The following is a 19,977-nucleotide window of genomic DNA, read 5'->3' as shown; positions in this document are numbered from 1 at the left end:
GAGGGTCCGGTAGAATGGTGAACTTTTAAGACTTCCTCCTCAAAAGTCTTGTGGGCAATCACTTCTATGGTAGTGCTTCCCATGCTTGTGAATTTTCAAAGCCAAAACAAAACTTTAGGAAAGAACAGGGTTTTATTTTATCAAGTATAATAATTATAAACAAATAAACAGAAGACCCTATCATTTATTCTCATCATTGTTTCTCAAAAGACATTTTAACATCTAAAGATGAGGAAAGCAGAACTGGAAGAAAGGAGAGCTTTGAAATTAATTAAATGAATTCCAAGAAAAAGAATTACTACTTTATTCTTTTCCTCGTTTCACTCCAGATAAATGTCAATTGTTTAATCAGAGCTGCAGGAGTCTGCGGATAAGCCTTGGGAACCACTCCTCTATAGCATAACTCAACAGAGAATTTGCAGAGCTTCTCATGCAGTTAGAAACAACCATGGTGGGTACCAGGATATTCTTTACTAGCTTCTCCAAGGCCTTTACCAGAGAGCTGCTCCAACTCTCTGATGAGGAGCAATGAAAAGTCATCTCTCACTCAGGATAGAGACTGCAGCTACATGGAACTTAAACACAGCTGTGCTGTGTAATTGATGCCATCAGCTTGGGATGGAGAGAAATTTCTGTTGCTAGTCTAAGTGAAGGGGGTCCTTTTTTATTCTCCCTTAATCAATCTACATTTTAATCATATTGTTTAAAATCTATAAGACAATGTGGTAAGAAGAAAGATAAATATAATGGAAGTATTACCTTATTGTAATGTGTTTTTAGTAATATAAACCATGGTGTTACAAAGAAAATTTAGCATCCAGGGAGACTATCAGAATTGGAAGCATTCAATTCTAAAAGTCATCATGCCCAACTCTCTAGTCGGATCTGGGGTCCCTTCCACACCCAGCAGCCATCACTCTGGGCCACATGGCTTACCTGGACCCCAAGGCTACTCACCCAGTCTCTGAATCTGGCTATTACCCCTTTCTAGAGTCTGAAACTTCACATGAGAAAAGCACTATCAGTTTTGCTCCAATTCAGATTTGGAGAAAAAGCAAACCTCATCCTCTCCCCTCCAACCAAACCTTATCCCCCCAAATCTCTTTCCTCCACCCTGAGTTAAAAATGCAACCCCACATGTATACCTCATTGACAGTAGATATGGGGAGAAGGTGAGAGAGTAGAAAGGGAAGAAGGTTCCTAGCTTTGCCACCAAAACTCCCTGTCACAGATGGGATTCTATATATTATATTTCTGCAGGGGACCTCCAAGAGCTACCTCCATGAGAAAATTAATTTCAGAGTGTGAAAGAAAAGGGAAAAAACTGAAGAGCAAAGTTAGGGTTCTGGGTGCAAAGGGTGTGGACATTGCAAATGGAAATTTATCAGTGACTGACAGGTCTCGCCCTTGTACAGAGTTATTTGGAAACATGGTGACTTTCCAGAATTTCTGCAATCCTTAGCCAGTAGTATACTTATTCTAGAGGACAAGTCTGAGACCATTTGTCTATTCTTTCCATACTATCATGAAACAGTGTTTTTCTTAGAAAGAACTGATCATTTCCTCCAGAATTTATTAATTCCTTTTTATACCTGGTTGTCCTGCAATATATTCACTCACCNAAGAACTGATCATTTCCTCCAGAATTTATTAATTCCTTTTTATACCTGTTGTCTTGCAATATATTCACTCACTAATGCACACCTCAGAAGTCTGAAATAATGGATTTTTAAAATAGCCCTTCCTGTGGATTTCTCGTTGGGGGAGAGAAATCAAGCTGGAAAGTACCTCCTAAAACCAACTCTGTATTTGGTCCTATATTTGTGAAACTATTAGAAAGTCAGTTTTGCTCACAGTACACTAATTTTGAATACCTGAGTGATGCAGACAGATACTGTGGAGCAAGATTGGGCAGGTTCATACATACCATTTACCAGTAGGAGCAGAAAGTTCCCAGGAGAAGAAAGACACTATTGAGAAAGAATAGCTAAGAACAGTGCCATTTTAAGAAGGGGAAGGGAAAAAGTCTCTGAACAGCTATCTAAATTTTTGCAGTCTCTAAGCGGTATAGGCTTTGGGCTGTACTAACACTAGATAACACATTAGCTAAATCAGAACATTCTATAAGAAAGAGAAACAAAAATCTTCTTGATTCTTTGTAAAGTTTACCAAGGGCTGGAGAAAGGACTTTGCAAAGTACAATAGGCCCCGAGACCACATTCAGGTGACTTGAATAAGGACAGTTTCCAGGTTAGAAACTTTTTATGTATTTTGAGACACTGATTTGAGTAACCTTGAGCAAACCACATCCTCAGGGTTTCTTCACATTTCTACTAACTGAGCTGTATGACTTGGAGTGAACTAAAATGAGAAGTGACTGAATGAAGCTTTCAAGAGGAAATGAGTTTCAGTATGAAGTTGTTCCTCTAAGGCATCTGTGGCTCTGAGTAAGTGGAGTGAGAAGGGCCACCACCATGCAGCAGGCCACACACTGGCTTCCCAGCATGCCCTAGTTCTCACACCCACATCATTTCACAAACTCTTCACTGGTTCACATCTTCACTGTATCTTTTCAATGTGGCTTCTTCTTTTGCTTCACTCATTCTTTTCCTGCCTGTAATGTTGGAACCATATATTTTAAAAAGCATCCTGTGATAATGGTTTTGTAATGGATCCCTTTGAAGAGATTGAACTCTTTAAAGAACGAGAAGCATCAGAATCAAGGTCAAGAATCATGATGTCAAGGCCAGCACTAGAGCAAGATACAACTGAGTTGGCAAATCGCTTTATTAACGTGCAAAAAGTAGGTTCCTTCTAGCATTGCACACCCATATCTTTCGAACGGCAATCTACAAAGAAACACGACTTGATTTAAAAAAAATAGGACAAATATGCCTTCAAAATCAGTATTTTAACATAAATAGCAGATTTAATTCTGACTCTAAAATAATTCAGTCCTGTGGCAATCAACTTAGAAGAGTGGGCACCATTCCAGAAATGCCTATTGAGCTAGGCGCTTGTATACAAGGGCCAGTAACTACCGTTGGGGATGCGCTGGTGAATGCAAGCACCCAGGGCATCTCAGTCTGTCTCAGAGCCAGCAGCTGTCACTGGTGAGCCATGCCTTGAACTAGGGCTCATGGGAGTGACCCCTCTCTGCAAATGTGTGTAGGAACTTCAACACTGACTTTAAGGTCCCCAAGCGAGATCAAATCACCTAAGAAAATACCCAGGTGAGTTGAAGCTGGCCTAGACAATATTGTAATGTGGAGGAGAAACAACAAAAGAAAAAACAAATGTACCACCAATCACACCTGTCTCTCTGTCCAAGTACAGTGAATTCAGTGTCTATCTGGGAAAGAGCTAGATGCTATTCTTGTGTGGCCTGCCCTCTGTAAATATGGTCTGAGAACCATAAAAACGCAAAGAGATGAATGGCTGCCTTTTCCTCTTTCTATCCTCCCCTCCACAAACCCACCCTCATGTCATGAGTGAACAGGGGTCAGAGAGCTCCTGGGGTTGCCCATTTGTGTGATAAGGTTGTAGAAGCCATGAATAGACAGCACAGGAGAGGTGCTCAGATTTGGGGAGCCACAGAAGCTCAGACACTAGAACAGAGTAGTCACTGAGGCTATGTTAAGAAGCCTTGTCAACTGTAGAGGGGCACCTGGGTAGCTCAGGTAGTGGAGCTTCCAACTTCAGCTCAGGTCATGATCTTGCATTTCATGAGTTCAAGCCCCACATTGGGGAGCCCGCTGTCAGCACGGAGCCTGCTTCTGATCCTCTGCCTTCCTCTCTCTCTCTCCACACCTCCCCCTCTTGCGCTCCCTCTCTCCCAAAAAATAAAATAAAACCTTAAAAAAAAAGAAGCCTTGTCAACTGTAGAATTAATTGGTCAGCATTGGCTCTGGGCCAGGGATGATTTTACCTCCAGGGGACACTTGGCAATGTCCGGAGACATTTTTGGTTGCCACAGCTGGAAGGGTGCTCCTGGCATCTTGTGGGTAGAGGCCAGGGATGCTGCTAAACATCCCACAACACACAGGACAGCCCCTTCAACAAAGAACATTAATAATGCTCAAGGTGAGGAGCCCTGCTCTAGAAAATGTCCCCAAGCCTATCCTGAGTAAAAAGTAGGGCGAGAAGATTATTGGTTCTCAAGTAAGCAGAACATTATCCTGGGTTGGCAGTGGGCTCTAAGGAGGTCTGTCAGTGGTATCTGTGCTTCCCAGAAGGAGGGAGCCAGTCATAATGTGGATAGGTCTGTCCTGATTGAGGCCATTGGATTAGATGTAGTATTTGCTACTTCAGTCCTTGTAAACAGTTACACAGGAAAGAAAATTTGAAGTGGAATTCTTGCAACTCCCTTACACTTACTGAGGCCTCAGATCTAGCCAGAATCTTCCTCAGGCCTCCTCCTCACTGGAAAAATAATAGGTAATATTTATTGATTATTAAGCATCAAGAACTGTGCTAAATGCCTATAATATCTAAATTCATTGAGTTAATCCTCACCACCTCTCTATGAAGTGGGCACTATTATTACCCCCATTTTACAGATGAGGATAATGGGGCAAAGAAAAGCCAAGTTACTTGTCCGAGGTCACATAGCCAGTAAGTGGTAGAGTCGGGATTCAAACCTAAGCAGTCTGGCTCCAGAGCCTAGGTGGACATGTAGGCAATGCCGTTTTCCCAGGGAAGACCAGATGCCGGGGTGAAACACTGCTGTGTCTGGCTCAGCACCGGCGAGAAATATCCCCAAAGGCAGAAAATAAGCAATTACCTTTTAGCCTAGAATCAAGCCCTAAAATGATGATAAAGGTGTAAGTCCAGAAAAAGAGTTGAAACACCACAAGTTCTTTTTTTAAGTTTATTTATTTTGAGAGAGAGAGAGAGCATGAGCAGGTGAGGGGCAGAAAGAAAGGGAGAGAGAGGATCTGAAACAGGCTCTGCGCTGTCAGAGCCTGACATGGGGCTCCATCCCATGAACTACAAGATCATGACCTGAGCTGAAATCAAGAGTTAGATGCTTAACTGACTGAGCCACCCTGGTGGCTCCAAACAAGGCCCAAGTTCTGAAAGAAACAGAGGGGTCTTTGATGCTGGGAAGTGACAGGTAGGAAGGAGAAGACCACAGTGATTTGCCTGGCTCTCTCCCCAGCTTCCTCACCTTCATCCTTCACCATCAGCCAGAATCTCATTCCCCTCGGTGCCCACCCCTCCATGGCAGTTGTGCCTCGACGTCATCAGGCAGAACTGGAGACCGTGTTCAAGCAACTCAGCTTTACTCAAGACATTAAGCTTAATGTCCAAATAACCTAGACCTGCATCCCAGTTCTTCTAAGCCAATAACCTTCTTGGCCTCTGCCAGTCCCTTCTCTCCCTCCCATGATGAGAGCTTTACTCTTAAAAACCCGTTTTTGGTTACATTCTGTTAGCTTCTGCAAGATCTTCTGCTTGACCAAATCTCAAACAAATTTTCTTCACTCAGCACCTAAATGCCCGCATACTGCTCCCCTGCCAGTACTCTAACCCGCCTGGCTAGACCTCCCTGATGCTGTCACCTCCTGGACTGCCACCTGGCAGTTGTTCCTGTCCTGTTCACACACCATGCTCCACCTTCCCAGACTTCCCACTGCTTCCAGTTGCGTTTGCCCAGAGCATCTGCCCACACCCACTGGGATGGGTGTACCCAGTCTGCAGATTTTCTCTTCTGGTCTGTCTGGGGCAACTGCCTCCTTAGAGTTGAGACATCAGGTATGATGCTGCTTAAAACTTGAAAACTTGGGGTCAGCAAAACTGCACATCTGCTGTCCACCCTCCATAGGGCTGTGTCAGTGCCTCACAGCTGTGAAGGTTTTCCTGAGTGCCCTAGTACCCTGGTTAGATCTCTGCAAAAAGAGCTATCATAATGACATTTATTTTTAATATGTGTAACATTCAGGGTAGATGAATATTCTCTTTCCTAGTAGCAGGTATGAGATTTCTCTTAGGATGGGAATGACTTTTGTTGGGAAATATTTTCTTAAAAAATATTTTTAATATTTTTTTTATTTTTGAAACAGAGAGAGAGAGAGACAGAGCATGAAGGGGGTGGGGAGGGGCAGAGATGGAGATACAGAATCCGAGGCCGGCTCCAGGTTCCAAGCTGTCCAGACAGAGCCCAACATAAGGTTCAAACCCACGAACCGTGAGATCATGACCTGAGCCAAAGTCCAATTCTCAAGCAACTGAGCCACCCAGGCACCCTGGGAAATATTATCTTAACATCGCTTAGATTTAGTGAGTTTCTGGCAAGAAATATCACCTGGTGTTAAGGCCTCAGAGAAGAGGTCAGTATTACATCAGACAAGGAGAGGAATTCACTTGATCCTCAGAGCTGATGTGGAGAATAAAGGAATGAGAAATGTGAACAGGGAGAGAAAGAGTATAGCTAACAAGATACAAAAGGCCACACACTTTACAATGAAACCCTTTGCCCTGGAAAAGCCAACCAACTTGATAAGAAGTAGATTGTTATTAGCAGCAGTGAATTTGGGTTTGGCATCTGGGTGTATCTGAAAGGAATCCGAACTAATGTGTGTAGACATGGACCCAGAGACAGAGGAATCATGACATTGCAAGAAAACTTTTGAAATTAGTTGGATATATAGACATATCTTCATACATCTATAGGTAGGTAGGTAGGTAGATAGATAGATAGATAGATAGATAGATAGATAGATAGATAGATATCTTGGGGAGATTTAAGGCTTTCCAACCATGAGTTGGATGTCAAGGCACTCCTACCAAATGTTAGAGATATGTGGGAAGTGGGCAGCTGACATCTGAGTAACCTGTGCCTCCTCTATGAGGCATAGAACCCTTTGACAGCAAAGACCACATCTTGTTCATCTTTGTTCAGCCTTTATTTTACACAGTGCTGGTCTCACACACAGAAGGAGCTTAACCAATAGTTGGGAATTAGTAAATTACTGCATCTATTCTGAAAGCAGGTCTGTCTTGCAAAGTTTATGCAAGATGTCCTTGTATTTTTTTCTACCCCTGAGAGACAGCAAACCACCACATGAATAATAGCCATCACAGCTTGTGAGAAATCACAAGAGAGTTACCAAGCCAGTGAGTTATGTTTTGCTGCCTTGCTTGTTTGGGCAGAGGGCACAGAGCCCTGGGCAGAGGGGCCGCCATCCTCCCAAGCCTCCAGAGAGTGCTGAGGCCAGCTTTCCTGAGTCACCTCAGGGGTGTGGCCCATGTGGAGGGCCCCAGGTGAAGGGTGGGAATACTCTCAAAACCTGGGTGGAGAAGGGTGAGGTAGGGTGGGGAGGGGCCATTGCAGCTCCAGTATGTGCCTGTGTACTTGGTTCTCACAAGTAGTGTCCTGGACTAGAGTCAGGAGTAGGAGCTATGGACTGTGTGAGAAATGGGGGCGGGGGGGTGTTCAGAAGGGGCACGAGAGCTGGAGTGCTTCAGGATTATAACTTAGCTCTCTCTTGTGCATCCCGTCCCTTTCCCTGGCATTTGAGGCCCTCCTCAATCTGGCCCAATTTATTTAGCCAACTGATTTCCCAATTTCAAAGAGAGGCCTTCAGCAGTTGACCTCACTTGCTAATTTGGAGGCTATGTAGGTTGGTCATAAATAATAAAATCCCTCCAGAAATGCTAAGAACAGGGGGACTCTGAGAGACAAAAATCTTGGTCTTCGAATTGAACAAGACACCCATTTGTTGCTGGGGTTTTAGTCACTCATTCTGTGTTCTAACCAAAAGACGAGGTAGTTTCTATATAAAGGGCTCGTTCAGCTGATTTCTCATCAGCTGATTTCTGTGTGCAGTTCACACACATGAGTATTCATGTACTTTCTAGATTGTGTCACCATCGGGTAAGAAACTCAAGCAATACTTACACATCTTAGGTACGAGAACACATTATTTTCCTGGAAACAATTATAATAAATGCTACTTACTTGCTCTAATGAAAACATTCCAGCCTATGTATCACTCAAGAGGGGTGACAAGGCGGTCTTAAAATGCCCTGAAGGAGGCTCTATGACTCTGGCCACATGCCTCTTCATAATCAACTGAGTTTCAAGAAAGAATAAACAGTCACTCACTTTGAGTTTTCCTTTAGCCAGAGGCTGATGTCATGACTATTAGGCTGCATAGGGTAATATTCAAGTAATAATAACTGGAGTCATAAAAGGAACATTTATGCTCTACAGCCTGAGGAAAACACCTATGTTAGTAAAGCACTTGGGTTTCTCCCAGTTCTACTGCAGGTCTCTCAAGACTGAACACTGCCTTGCCACCCAAGCCCACTACTGCCACCAGTAAGTAATCACCCTGATCCCTGAGCACTTTTCATGGGCGCTGCCTCTGGGGCCCCTAGATATTGACTCACTTAATCCTGACAGCATAATGATATAGGCACACTTACTACCCTCTTTTGACAAAAGAGCAAACTGAGGCTTGTACAGATGAAGGATTGTCCAAGTGTACAGTTGATACATCATAGAACCTGGATTTGGATGTGGGAAGCCTGACTCCAAGACCTATGGGCCTAAATGATACACTACTCCAAAACTGGACAGGAAATGGAAGGGGAAGGATGGTATGTAAATGGAACGTAGAACCAGCAAAGGCAAAGGCATCTGAACTGGAAAAACGGAACCAACAAACAGCAGAGAAGAAAAAGTCACCTTTCCTTAGTTCTGTAGTTCCGTCCACTTCAGTCTGACTGCACAGCTATAGAGACATGGAGGCCAAGTGAAAATACAAGGGAAAACCAAAGTTTGCTTTTTGGTTTCACTGTTTGGATGGTGTAATGAATCTTCAAGAATAATTTGATTATCTAGTATTTTTCCTTACATGTTGAGTTCAGGCTCCAACTCCCTAAAAAAATCTGACTCCATTTAGTTGATGTGACTGATTTTGAGCAAATCTTGAGACATTTCTTTTATCACCGAATCATAGTCAAGAGGCATTATGAGAAATACCAACTCTGCTGAGCTGGCATTCATTGCCCTACCTTTCTTCTATCATACTAGCAAGGACCCTCCTCCAACACAAGTCATTGGGCCCAGTAGGCCCTCATATAGAGCTCACAAAATAATAGCAAATAAGTAAAAACAACACATATTTACAGTCATACATTGGTCAAACCCCATGAAGCATTTCTCCATCATACATAAATCACCCATTTACAAGCACTGCTTCATTCAGAGCCTATCATTATTTTCGTTCAACTATACAACAAAACATCTGCCCATAAATACCTAATACTAATTGTTCTTCCACATTGAAAGCTATTTTTACTGGGCAATGTCCTGAGTGTCATTCAATGAAGACATTTTGCCAAAAACATGTTGGGTCCTCTTTCTCAGCATAGTATGAGTCATTATCTTTGCCACTGGTTTTAGAAGTTTCTCATAAATCATATAATTCAAACTGTCTTTGCTCTAGATAGCTCATTTGGTAACAGTCTTCCAGTAGAGAGCGCCAGAGAGGAAGCTGAAACTAAATACTGTGGTTTGAAGCTAAAGAAGGGTCAGTCTTTTGGTTTACACCAGAAATTAATTACTATATTTCAAAATTGCCAGAAGAACTAAAACATAAGGGCAACTGGGTCCAACTCATGATCTCAGCTCAGGTCTTGATCTTGGGGTCATGATTTTATGCCCCATATTGGTCTCTGCACTAGGCATGAAGCCTACTTTAAAAATGGGGTGGTGAGGGGCACCTGGGTGGCTCAGTCAGTTGACAATGCAACTTTGACTCAGGTCATGATTTCATGGTTTGTGAGTTCAAGCCCCACATGGGTCCCACTGCTGTCGGTGCGGAGCCTGCTTCAGATCCTCAGTCACCCTGTAGAGGCACCTGGGTGGTTCAGCCAGTTAAACATCTGACTTTAGCTCAGTTGAGTTTGAGCCCTGCATTGGGCTCTGTGCTGATAGCTAAGAGCCTGGAGCCTGCTTTGGATTTTGTGTCTCCCTCTCTGTCTCTGCCCCTCCCACGCTCATGCTCTGTCTCTCCCTGTCTCGCAAAAATAAATAAACGTTTAAAAAAAAAAATCCTCTGTCACCCTGTCTCTGACCCTTCCCCACTTGTATTCTCTCAAAAAATATATACAAATTTTAAAAATAAAATGTAAAAAAACAAAATAATTCATGAGCCCTACTCATAAAGTACTGATTCTCTAAAGCAGGGATGTAAATACATGGGAACTTTTTAAAAAATTTTTACAAGTAATTCTAATGATCAGCAGAGACCAGAGCTTGATTGTAAAAGTAATATGTTCCAGAATGCACTCTGTACTGTGGTTCAGACTCTGGCTCTCTCACAAAAGAAGAAAAAAAAAAAGTAAGTATCATATCACTTAGTGTTTCTCATCAGTGGTTTTCAGACTTTAGGAGATTATAGCATACTTTTTAAAATCTTTTATTTTTAATTATAGAAAAATACATAAATATACAGTTCAGTACTGTTAAGTATATTCACAATGTTGTTCAAGAGATCTCCAGAACTTTATCATCCTGTAAAAGTATAACTATACTCTATTAAATAACCCTGTTTCCCCACCCCTTCACCCCCTGGAAACCACCATTCTATTTTCTGTTTCTACAAATTTGCCTACGTTAGATGCTTCATATAAGTGGGATTATACAGTATTCGTGTTTATCTGTGTTTATCACTTAGCATAATGTCCATAAGGTTCATTTCCATTGTAGCATATGACAGGATTTTTTCCTTTTGAAGGAATGACATTCCATTGTATGTATATAGTGTCACACTTTTGTTTCCTCAGTCATCCCCCAGCAGCACGAGGGTTGCTTCTGTCTCTGGCCTGCTGTGAATAATGCAGCTGGGAACATACGAGTGCAAACACCTCTTTAAGATCCTGCTCTCCAGTCTTTTAGGTATGTACACAGAAGCAGAATTGCTAGATCATATGGGGATTTTATTTTGAGTGTTTTGAGGAATTGCCACACTGTTTTCCCATGGCGGCACCACTGTATACTCCCTCTAACAGGGGGCCAGCCTTCCAGTTTCTCCACATCCTTGCCTACACTTTCTATTTTCTGGGTTTTTTTTTAAATAGTAACTATCCTTTTTTTTTAAATTTTTTATAGTTTATTTACTTGTGAGACAGAGAGAGACAGAGCATGAGTGGGGGAGGGGCAGAGAGAGAGGGAGACACAGAATCTGAAACAGGCTCCAGGCTCTGAGCAGTCAACACAGAGCCTGATGCAAGGCTCGAAACCATGAACCGTGAGATCTGACCTGAGCCGAAGTCGGATGCTTAACCAACTGAGCCACCCAGGCGCCCCTAATAGTAACTATCTTAATGGTCATTGTAGTTTCCATTTGTATTTTCCCCGTGCTTAGTGATGTTTGAATATCTTTTCATGTGCTCGTTGGTCCCTTATATATTATCTTAGGAGAAATGTCTGCCATGTTCTTTGTCCATGTTTTAACTGGTTTATTTGTTGTGGTTCTTTTTGTTGTAACTGTTGTATAGGAGTTCTTTTTTTTTATTTTTATTTTTTAAATTTATTTCTGAGAGAGAGAGACAGCATGAACGGGGGGGAGGGGGAGGGGTCAGAAAGAGAGGGAGACACAGAATCTGAAACAGGCTCCAGGCTCTGAGCTGTCAACACAGAGCCTGATGCAAGGCTCGAACCCATGAACCGTGAGATCTGACCTGAGCCGAAGTCGGATGCTTAACCAACTGAGCCACCCAGGCGCCCCAAGGAGTTCTTTACATATTCTAGATATTAACTCCTTATCAGATATGTGATTTGCAAATATTTTTTACCATCCCATAGGCTGCCTTTTCACTCTGTTGATTGTGTCCTTTGATCATACAAGTTTTTAAGTTTGATGTAGCCCCCATTTATTTAGTTTTACTTTTGTTGCCTGTGTTTGTGGTGTCATATCCAGAAATCATCGGCCATTTCAACATCATGAAGATTTCCCCATATGTTTTCTTCTAAAAACTTTATAGTTTTAAGCCTTACATTTAGGTTTTTAATCCATTTTGAGTTTATTTTTGCATGTGGTATAAGGTAAGTGTCCAATTTCATTCTTTTGCTTGTGGATATCCAATTTTTTCCAACATCATTTGTTGAAGAGAGTGTCATTTCCCTGATGAATGCTCTTGGCACCCTTGTTGACAGTGCTCACAGGATGCCTGGGTGGCTCAGTCTGTTGAGCGTCTGACTCTTGATTTCAGCTCAGGTCATGATACCAGAGTCATGGGATCGAGCCCCATGTTGGGCTCCATGCTGGATGTGGAGCCTGTTTGGGATTCTCTCCCTCTCTCTCTCTCTGTCCCTCTCCCCTGTTTATGCTCTCTCTCTCTCTCTAAAAGAATAATTTTTAAAAAGTCAATTTTCTTGCCAATGTAGATAACAAATTACAATTAAGTTAAAAAAAGAAAGCGCTCACTACCCCAACTAGACTTCCTTAAAAACATGATTAAAGCTCATGCATGTTTTAGTAAACATGAGATATTTCTCTAACATTTGACTGGTTTATTTCACTTAGTGTAATGTCTTTCAGGTTCATTCATGTTGGAGCATGTAATAGGATTTCCTTTCTTTCTAAGGCTGGGTAATATTCCAGAGTCTGTTATTCTTTTACCTCTTGGATATACATTTCAGTGTCATTAATTATGGCAAAAACAATAACAGCTTGTGCACTGACCAAAATCTGGGTGGAAGCCAATGACAGGATTGTGAGGCATCTCCATGTCAGGTGAACACGAGAATGCTATTGGGTAGTCTTTCATGGAAAGGACTTCTTGGAACCCTAAGAATAGCTTGACTATCGTTATTAAGCTGAATAATTATATGAATTTAATTTCTGACCTCTGTGGAAGGTGTTTACCATTTTAAAGAAAAGTATATAAAGAAAACCAAGCAATGATTGCCATTTGATTCACGAATGAGTAGGAAGAATGTTTTTCAGAGTATTTTAGTAGATTTAGATGAAGCCTGGGCCACTTCATCTTGGGTCCTTCTGTGCTCCTCGGGAGAACTAATTGAGTCATGAGCAATTGGGAATTAAGAAACTCAATGGGGAGCCTGGGTAGCTAAGTCAGTTAAGGGCCTGACTTTTGGTTTTTGCTCAGATCATGATGTCACAATTTGTGGGTTCAAGCCCCATATCACGCTCTGTACTATCAGCACAGTGCTGACAGTACAGAGCCTGCTTGGAGTTCTATCTCTCTCCCTCTGTGTCTGTCCCTTCCCCTCCATCACTTGCGCTCTCTTTCTCTCTCTCTCTCAAAATACATAAATACATAATTAATTAGGAAAAAGAAGCTGGGTGTCATGATATATGATATTATGGTCTAAGATGTATTTTAGATAAAAAGAGAATCATCAGCAATATCTCCAGTATGGACAGGGCCTTATACAATAGAGGTGATGAGTGTGTCCTACTGTACACACTACTACTGTTTTTGTGACTGTCCAAAGGCAGCCCAAAAGGTAATAGCAACTCTCCATTTATATACCAATCATTAGCTCATTCACATCTCTTCTGTGTATATTATTTTTAGTTTTTTATAGAGGTGTAAATTTTAGGTCCAAGAGATGAGATGCTTGACCAGAGAGGACTTAGAATAAATGATGAGGCATGGCATTCAAATTTAGATTACTAGACTAGTAACTGGCTCTCATTACTTTGTTGTTTCCTTAATTTAAAAAAAAAAATGTTACCTAAAAATTCTGCACTAGAATTTGCTACACAGTCTTTAAACATACGAAATACAAACTTTATTTAGGTGCTATTTTTCACATATTACTTCGATTTAAACAAATCAGCTATCACGACACTGCTCCCCTAGTTTTCCTCCTTCCTCACCATTTGCCCCTTCGCAACCGCGTTTATACCTCTAGATGTTGATAGACTCCACAGTCTTGTCCTTCCTTTTTCTGTAGAATCTAATCCAGACCCATGGCTCTAAATAAAATCTTTATGTTGATGAGACCTGTCTTCACTTCTGAACTTCAGGTAGATATACTCAACTGCTTACTCAAATTCTTTACTTGGATGTCTAGTGGGCTGTTCAAATGGAATATGTCCAAAGAGAATTTTGTTTTCTCCCCAAAATCTGCTTCTAACTAAGGCTTTCGACTCCACCAATGTCCAGCTGTGTAAGCCAAAACTGGAGGCATCCCTCTTATTATACAGTTTACCTCATTGTTCTCCACCCCCACCAACCATAACTATACCCAAACAAGTGCTGTCAGCTCTACCTCTGAAATATATCTGGATTCCATTCACTCCTCTTCGCCTCCATCACGACCACCTTAGTCCACACCTCTCCCTTCTCTGTCCTGGACTACTGAACACTCTCTTAACTGGTCCCTCTGCTTCCTGTTTATCCCAAGCACACCTCTCGGGTCACGGTCCATTCTGCAGTTAGTGGACAGATGATATGCTAAAAGTATAAATTAGATACTTTCATTCCCCCACACCCTCCTTTGCTTCCCATTGCTGGTACAATGAATTCTAAAATCTACGCGATCTGGCTTTTGGCTATCTTGCTAAACTCATATCCTACCACTTTCTCTTTATTTTTTATATCCTAGCTACACTACCATTCTTTCTGTTCATTCCCATCTGGCTATGCCCTAAGCAAGGAATATCTTTCCCTGAAATTTTTTTCTGGGCTTTTATACTCCTCAACATTCTTTTCTCACCTTCTCAGAGAAGACATCTCTGGCCGGCTAAGAGAAGTCACCAGAGTCCCACCATCCTCTCCCTCGTTACTCAAATTGTTTGGTTGTTGTAGTTGTTGTTAAAGTTTGTTTATTTATTTTGAGAGAGAGAGAGAGAGAGAATGCAAGAGCGGGAGGGTCAGAGAGAGTGGGAGAGAGAAAGAGAATTCCAAGCAGTCTCTGTCAGCATGGGAGCCTGACTCAGGGCTTGAACTCATGGACCATGAGATCATGACCTGAGCCAAAAACAAGAGTCATCTGCTCAACTGACCGAGATACCTAGGTGCTCCTCAAATTGCTTTTGAACATCACTCATCCCTATCTAAAATCATCGTATTTGATTTGTTTGCTGACTGTCTCTGCCCATCAGAATGCCAGTGTTTTTTGTTTGTTTCCTTGTTTTTTAGGTAGAAGTCACAGCTTTTTAGTGAAAACAATTTAGTGTACATGCCCTTAGGGGCCAGAATGCCAGTCTTATGAGGGTAGGGACTTGGCTTATCTTGTTTACCTCTGGATTTCCAGTGCCTGGAATAGTATCTGTTACAAAGTATGTGTGCAATTATATGCTGAGGAAATGAATGGCAAAATAAACAGATGATTAAAAAATATTTTTAACCTCATTATCCAGAAGTAGCCCCTCTTTATATATTTTCAAGCATGTTCTTCTAGCCTCTCTCCTTCCTCTCTCTCTTCCTCGCCTCTCTCATTCCCCTGATTGCATGTGCATATGCATATAATAAAATATGTATATTGTACATACTATTTTATATTATTACCTGGAAATAACTACTAAACCTATACCATAACAATAATAATTTTTATGAAGTTTAAATATACCTGTTTAAAAAATAAAAGACTAAAAAGAAAATAATGAAAGCCATACCCCACTCAATCCAGTTTCCAGAATTAACAGCTATTAAGATTGTATGTATTGTATATATTATTCCATAGTTCTTTCTTTGTCTGTTAAACATACACACCAATACACACACCACACACATATACATAAGATATATAACATATGTATGTATATATGCATGTTTATATAAGGAGAAATAAGATCACAGAAATCAAACTTGCCTCTTTTTTTTTTTTAGTTTATTTATTTATTTTTGAGAGAGCAAGAGTGTGAACAGGGGAGGGGAAGAGAGAAAGGGAGACACAGAATCCCAAGCAGGCTCAGTACTGTCAGCACAGAGCCTGATGCAGGGCTCAATCTCACAAACCTTGAGATCCTGACCTGAGCTGAAATCAAGAGTTGGACACTTAACCAGCTGAGCCACCCAGGTGCCCCAAACTTGCCTGTTGTACTTCAAATATAGTAAGATCTTCCCATGTCAGCACATGCTGAAAATGTTAAGGGCTTTTTAATCTTTAAAATGGCTGCAGGGTGGGGAGAGAAGTAAGCCAAAGAGAGGCAAGCTGATTCCTGCTTCAGAGAGGTTCAGGAATTAAAGACAAACCGTATCTCTGAAGGCAACGACTCAGGGTGAAGTTGAACACAGGAGGATAGATTGAAAGTTCTTACAGGAAGCATATTGAAGCCCAGTTTCCCTTGCTCACTACATAGTTGACACCCTCAGCCTTAGCAGAAGACCAGAAATGTGCCCAGAGAGTATTGACAACAAATCATGGCTGAGGACAAAATAAGGCACATGCTGAAAATAGGTGAGTTAAAGTTTGCATATTCAAGGGTGAACATTCCAGCTCACTCTCCCCTGGCTCCTAGAATAGTAACACCCAGCCTCTGCCTTCTAGGGAAGAAGCAGGAAAATTCTGCTTCAAGAAAACTGATCTGCCCAAGAAACAAGAGTTACTATATTGGTCATTTGGAGTCCTTCAGACCAGATTCACCTCCTTAACCAATGGTGAATCCCACTACTTGAGCTCAATCAACATACATGGAGTTTCCAAACTAAAATTTTTTTTTGTGTCTTACTCTGGAGTATATATGAGTAGCCAAGGATCATCAGATATCCAGGAAAAGCCTCAAAATTGAAAAACAGACACCAAAGCATATATGTAAGCAATCAAAAAATGGAGCTAAAAGGGAAAAGAGACATGGATGGGACCAGAAATAAACTTCAAAAACTTATAATAAATATGGGAAAGTAAGTTGGGATAATTATTTTTAAAAGAAGAGAAATGATTAGGGAATAAGAAAAAGCTCTTGGAAGTTAAATATATGATCAAAGAAAAATTTTCAGAATCCAGGAAGATTGAAAGATTAATATTGAGAAAATCCCTACAAAGGAAACATAGAAAGACAAAGAGATTGAAAATAGAAGAGAAAGTAAAACAAAAAGAAGAGAGATGGGGGGGTGGTACCTGGGTAGCTCAGTCGGTTAAGCATTTATCTTCAGCTTAGGTCATGGTCTCATGGTCCATGAGTTCGAGCCCTACATCAGGCTCTGTGCTGACAGCTCAGAGTCTGGAGCCTGTTTCAGATTCTGTGTCTCCCTTTCGCTCTCTGCCCCTCCCCCGCTCATGCTCTGTTTCTCTCTCTCTCAAAAATAAACATTAAAAAAAGAAAAGAGATGGAGCAATGAAAAGAAAATGACAGAAAGTTAGAAGATGGAACATATACAGGTCCAAGAAAGAACTATTAGTACCCACAGAAAGTGAGAACAGAGATGTGAAGCACTAAGGCACATCATACATTTCAGAACAAGGAAAGAAAGAGAAAATACTAAAATCTGCCAGAGATGAGAAAATGAGTTAGAAGCAAAAGAAATCAGAATGGCATTTGCCTTCTCAAGAACAATATGGAATGTAGAAAAAATGCCTTCAAACCCTGAGAAAAATTTCCAACCTAAAATTCTCAGCAAATGAAAAAAACGAGTCAAGAATTCATTCCAATAAAAAAAAAAATTGGATGAGGAAATGAAATCATTTACTGCGAGACTCAGCTGAGAACTATGCTTACATAACCATAATGATATAAAATATGAACATTGATATAACCAAAACTAGTGACATAACATCACTGGGAACTTGGGAAGAGAAGTGTCTACAGGTCTGCATGCATGCCTTGTGTGTGTGTGTGCGTGCGCACACACATACTTGCACATATACCTGCACATGTAGGAGTGTGTGGGATGGATATAAAATATGGATGGATATATCCTTCTCTTCCAAGATAAGAGGTCAATATCAAAAATCTCTTGGGAAAAAAGCACATTATTTGAAGGATGGAAGAAACTGTCAGAAGAGACAACTGAGGCAGTTTTCCATGGTTATTATTCGCTTTAGAAGCCTGGACACATGAAGCAAGCAGAAAATGGGTAGGGCCCACTCTTCTCATTATAAGGTTTTTGAATTGTATGAGGTTTTTTTTTTTGTTAATGTTTATTTATTTTTGAGAGAGAGTGCAAGCAGGGGAGGGTCAGAGAGAGAGGGAGACACAGAATCTGAAGCAGGTTCTAGGATCTGAGCTAACTGTCAGCACAGAGCCCGACACAGGGTTCAAACTCACAGACCGTAATATCATGATTTGAGCCGAACATGGATGTTAAACCGACTGAGCAACCCAGGTGCCTCTGAATTGTATGACTTATAAACTCAGCATATGTATCATTTTAACTTGTTTTTTTGAGGGACACAAGAACTGGTGAAAATATTTGCAGTGTTTCTGAATAGGAGAAGTGTTTCTTTTTTCTTTTCCCTTCTTCTTCCCTCCCTCCCTCCCTTCCTTCCTTCTTTCCTTCCTTCCTTCCACTGAAGATTTTATTTTTAAGTAATGTCTACACCCAACATGGGGCTTGAACTTACAACCCTAAGATTGAGAGTCACCATGCTCCACCAACTGAGACAGCCAGGCTACTCTATAAGTGTTTCTTTTCTTTTCTTTTTTTTCAGTTTTTTAAAAATTATTTTGCTTGAGAGAAGAGAGAGCCAGAGANGTGTTTCTGAATAGGAGAAGTGTTTCTTTTTTCTTTTCCCTTCTTCCTCCCTCCCTCCCTCCCTTCCTTCCTTCTTTCCTTCCTTCCTTCCATTGAAGATTTTATTTTTAAGTAATGTCTACACCCAACATGGGGCTTGAACTTACAACCCTAAGATTGAGAGTCACCATGCTCCACCAACTGAGACAGCCAGGCTACTCTATAAGTGTTTCTTTTCTTTTCTTTTTTTTCAGTTTTTTAAAAATTATTTTGCTTGAGAGAAGAGAGAGACAGAGAGAGAGCATGGGAGGGGCAGAGAGATGGAGAGAGAGAGAATCCCAAGAAGGCTTTGTCCCGTCAGCACAAAGCCCTGTGTGGGGCTCAAACTTACGAACCATGAGATCATGACCTGAGCTGGGGCTCGAACTTACGAACCATGAGATCATGACCTGAGCTGAAATCAAGAGTTAGATCCTTAACCAACTGAGCCACCCAGGCACCCCTGTAAGTGTTTCTTAATAGGCATTAGTTTCATAGATAAATGATACTAATGTGTTTGCATTTATAAAGCTGTCATGGAAAGGCTTTCACAATTTCTGAGGGATGAGAGTGATTGTAAACTGTAAAAACATTTTCAATTTTGTCTATCATAGAAAGCCATTTTTTATTTGGAAACGTTTTAACTATTTAAAGAAGTATAAAGAATACAATACATGTATTTCTGTGTTTTCCAACCACAGGTAAGAAAGAAAATAATCTAACATCTTGTCATTTTTGCTTCAGGCTTTTTTATAAATAAGAGAATATTACAGATCAGTCTGTAATCTCTTTTATTCTTGTCCTCAGTCTCCCTCCCTGTTGTCTTTCCTAAATATAATCATACCACAAATTTGATGCATATTTTTCCAGCCTGTGTTTTATAGACAATAATATCTATAAACAATGAAGTAAATGCATATATTTCTTGGGTTTTTAATCTTGTGTAAATATTTTCTTACTGTGTGAGTTAATCTGCAACTGCATTTTCTACATAAAACTCCTTAAACTCATCTTTTTTGATACACATAGATTTCGCTTATTAGTTTCAACTGCTATATAGTATTCCATTGCTTAAGATTCATTTATCTAAAATGTATTTATTCCCCTGTTGACAGACATTTAGGTTGTTTCCAGTTTTTTAGGGTCACAAAAGCTGTATCGATGGAAGGGTCTGGATGTGTCTCCTGATATGCATAGCTGAGACTTTTTCTAGGGTTTAAACCCAGAAGTTGAAATTCTGGTTACAGAACATGCACATCTTCAACTTTTTTCAATATTACAAAAATGTTCAGGGGCACCTGGGTGGCTTAGTCGGTTAAGCGTCCGACTTTC

The sequence above is a fragment of the Crocuta crocuta genome, unplaced genomic scaffold (genome assembly GCF_008692635.1).
Source record: "Crocuta crocuta isolate KB4526 unplaced genomic scaffold, BGI_CrCroc_1.0 scaffold25, whole genome shotgun sequence".
Classification (NCBI taxonomy): Eukaryota; Metazoa; Chordata; class Mammalia; order Carnivora; family Hyaenidae; genus Crocuta; species Crocuta crocuta.
Note: the sequence above shows the minus strand (reverse complement) of the source record.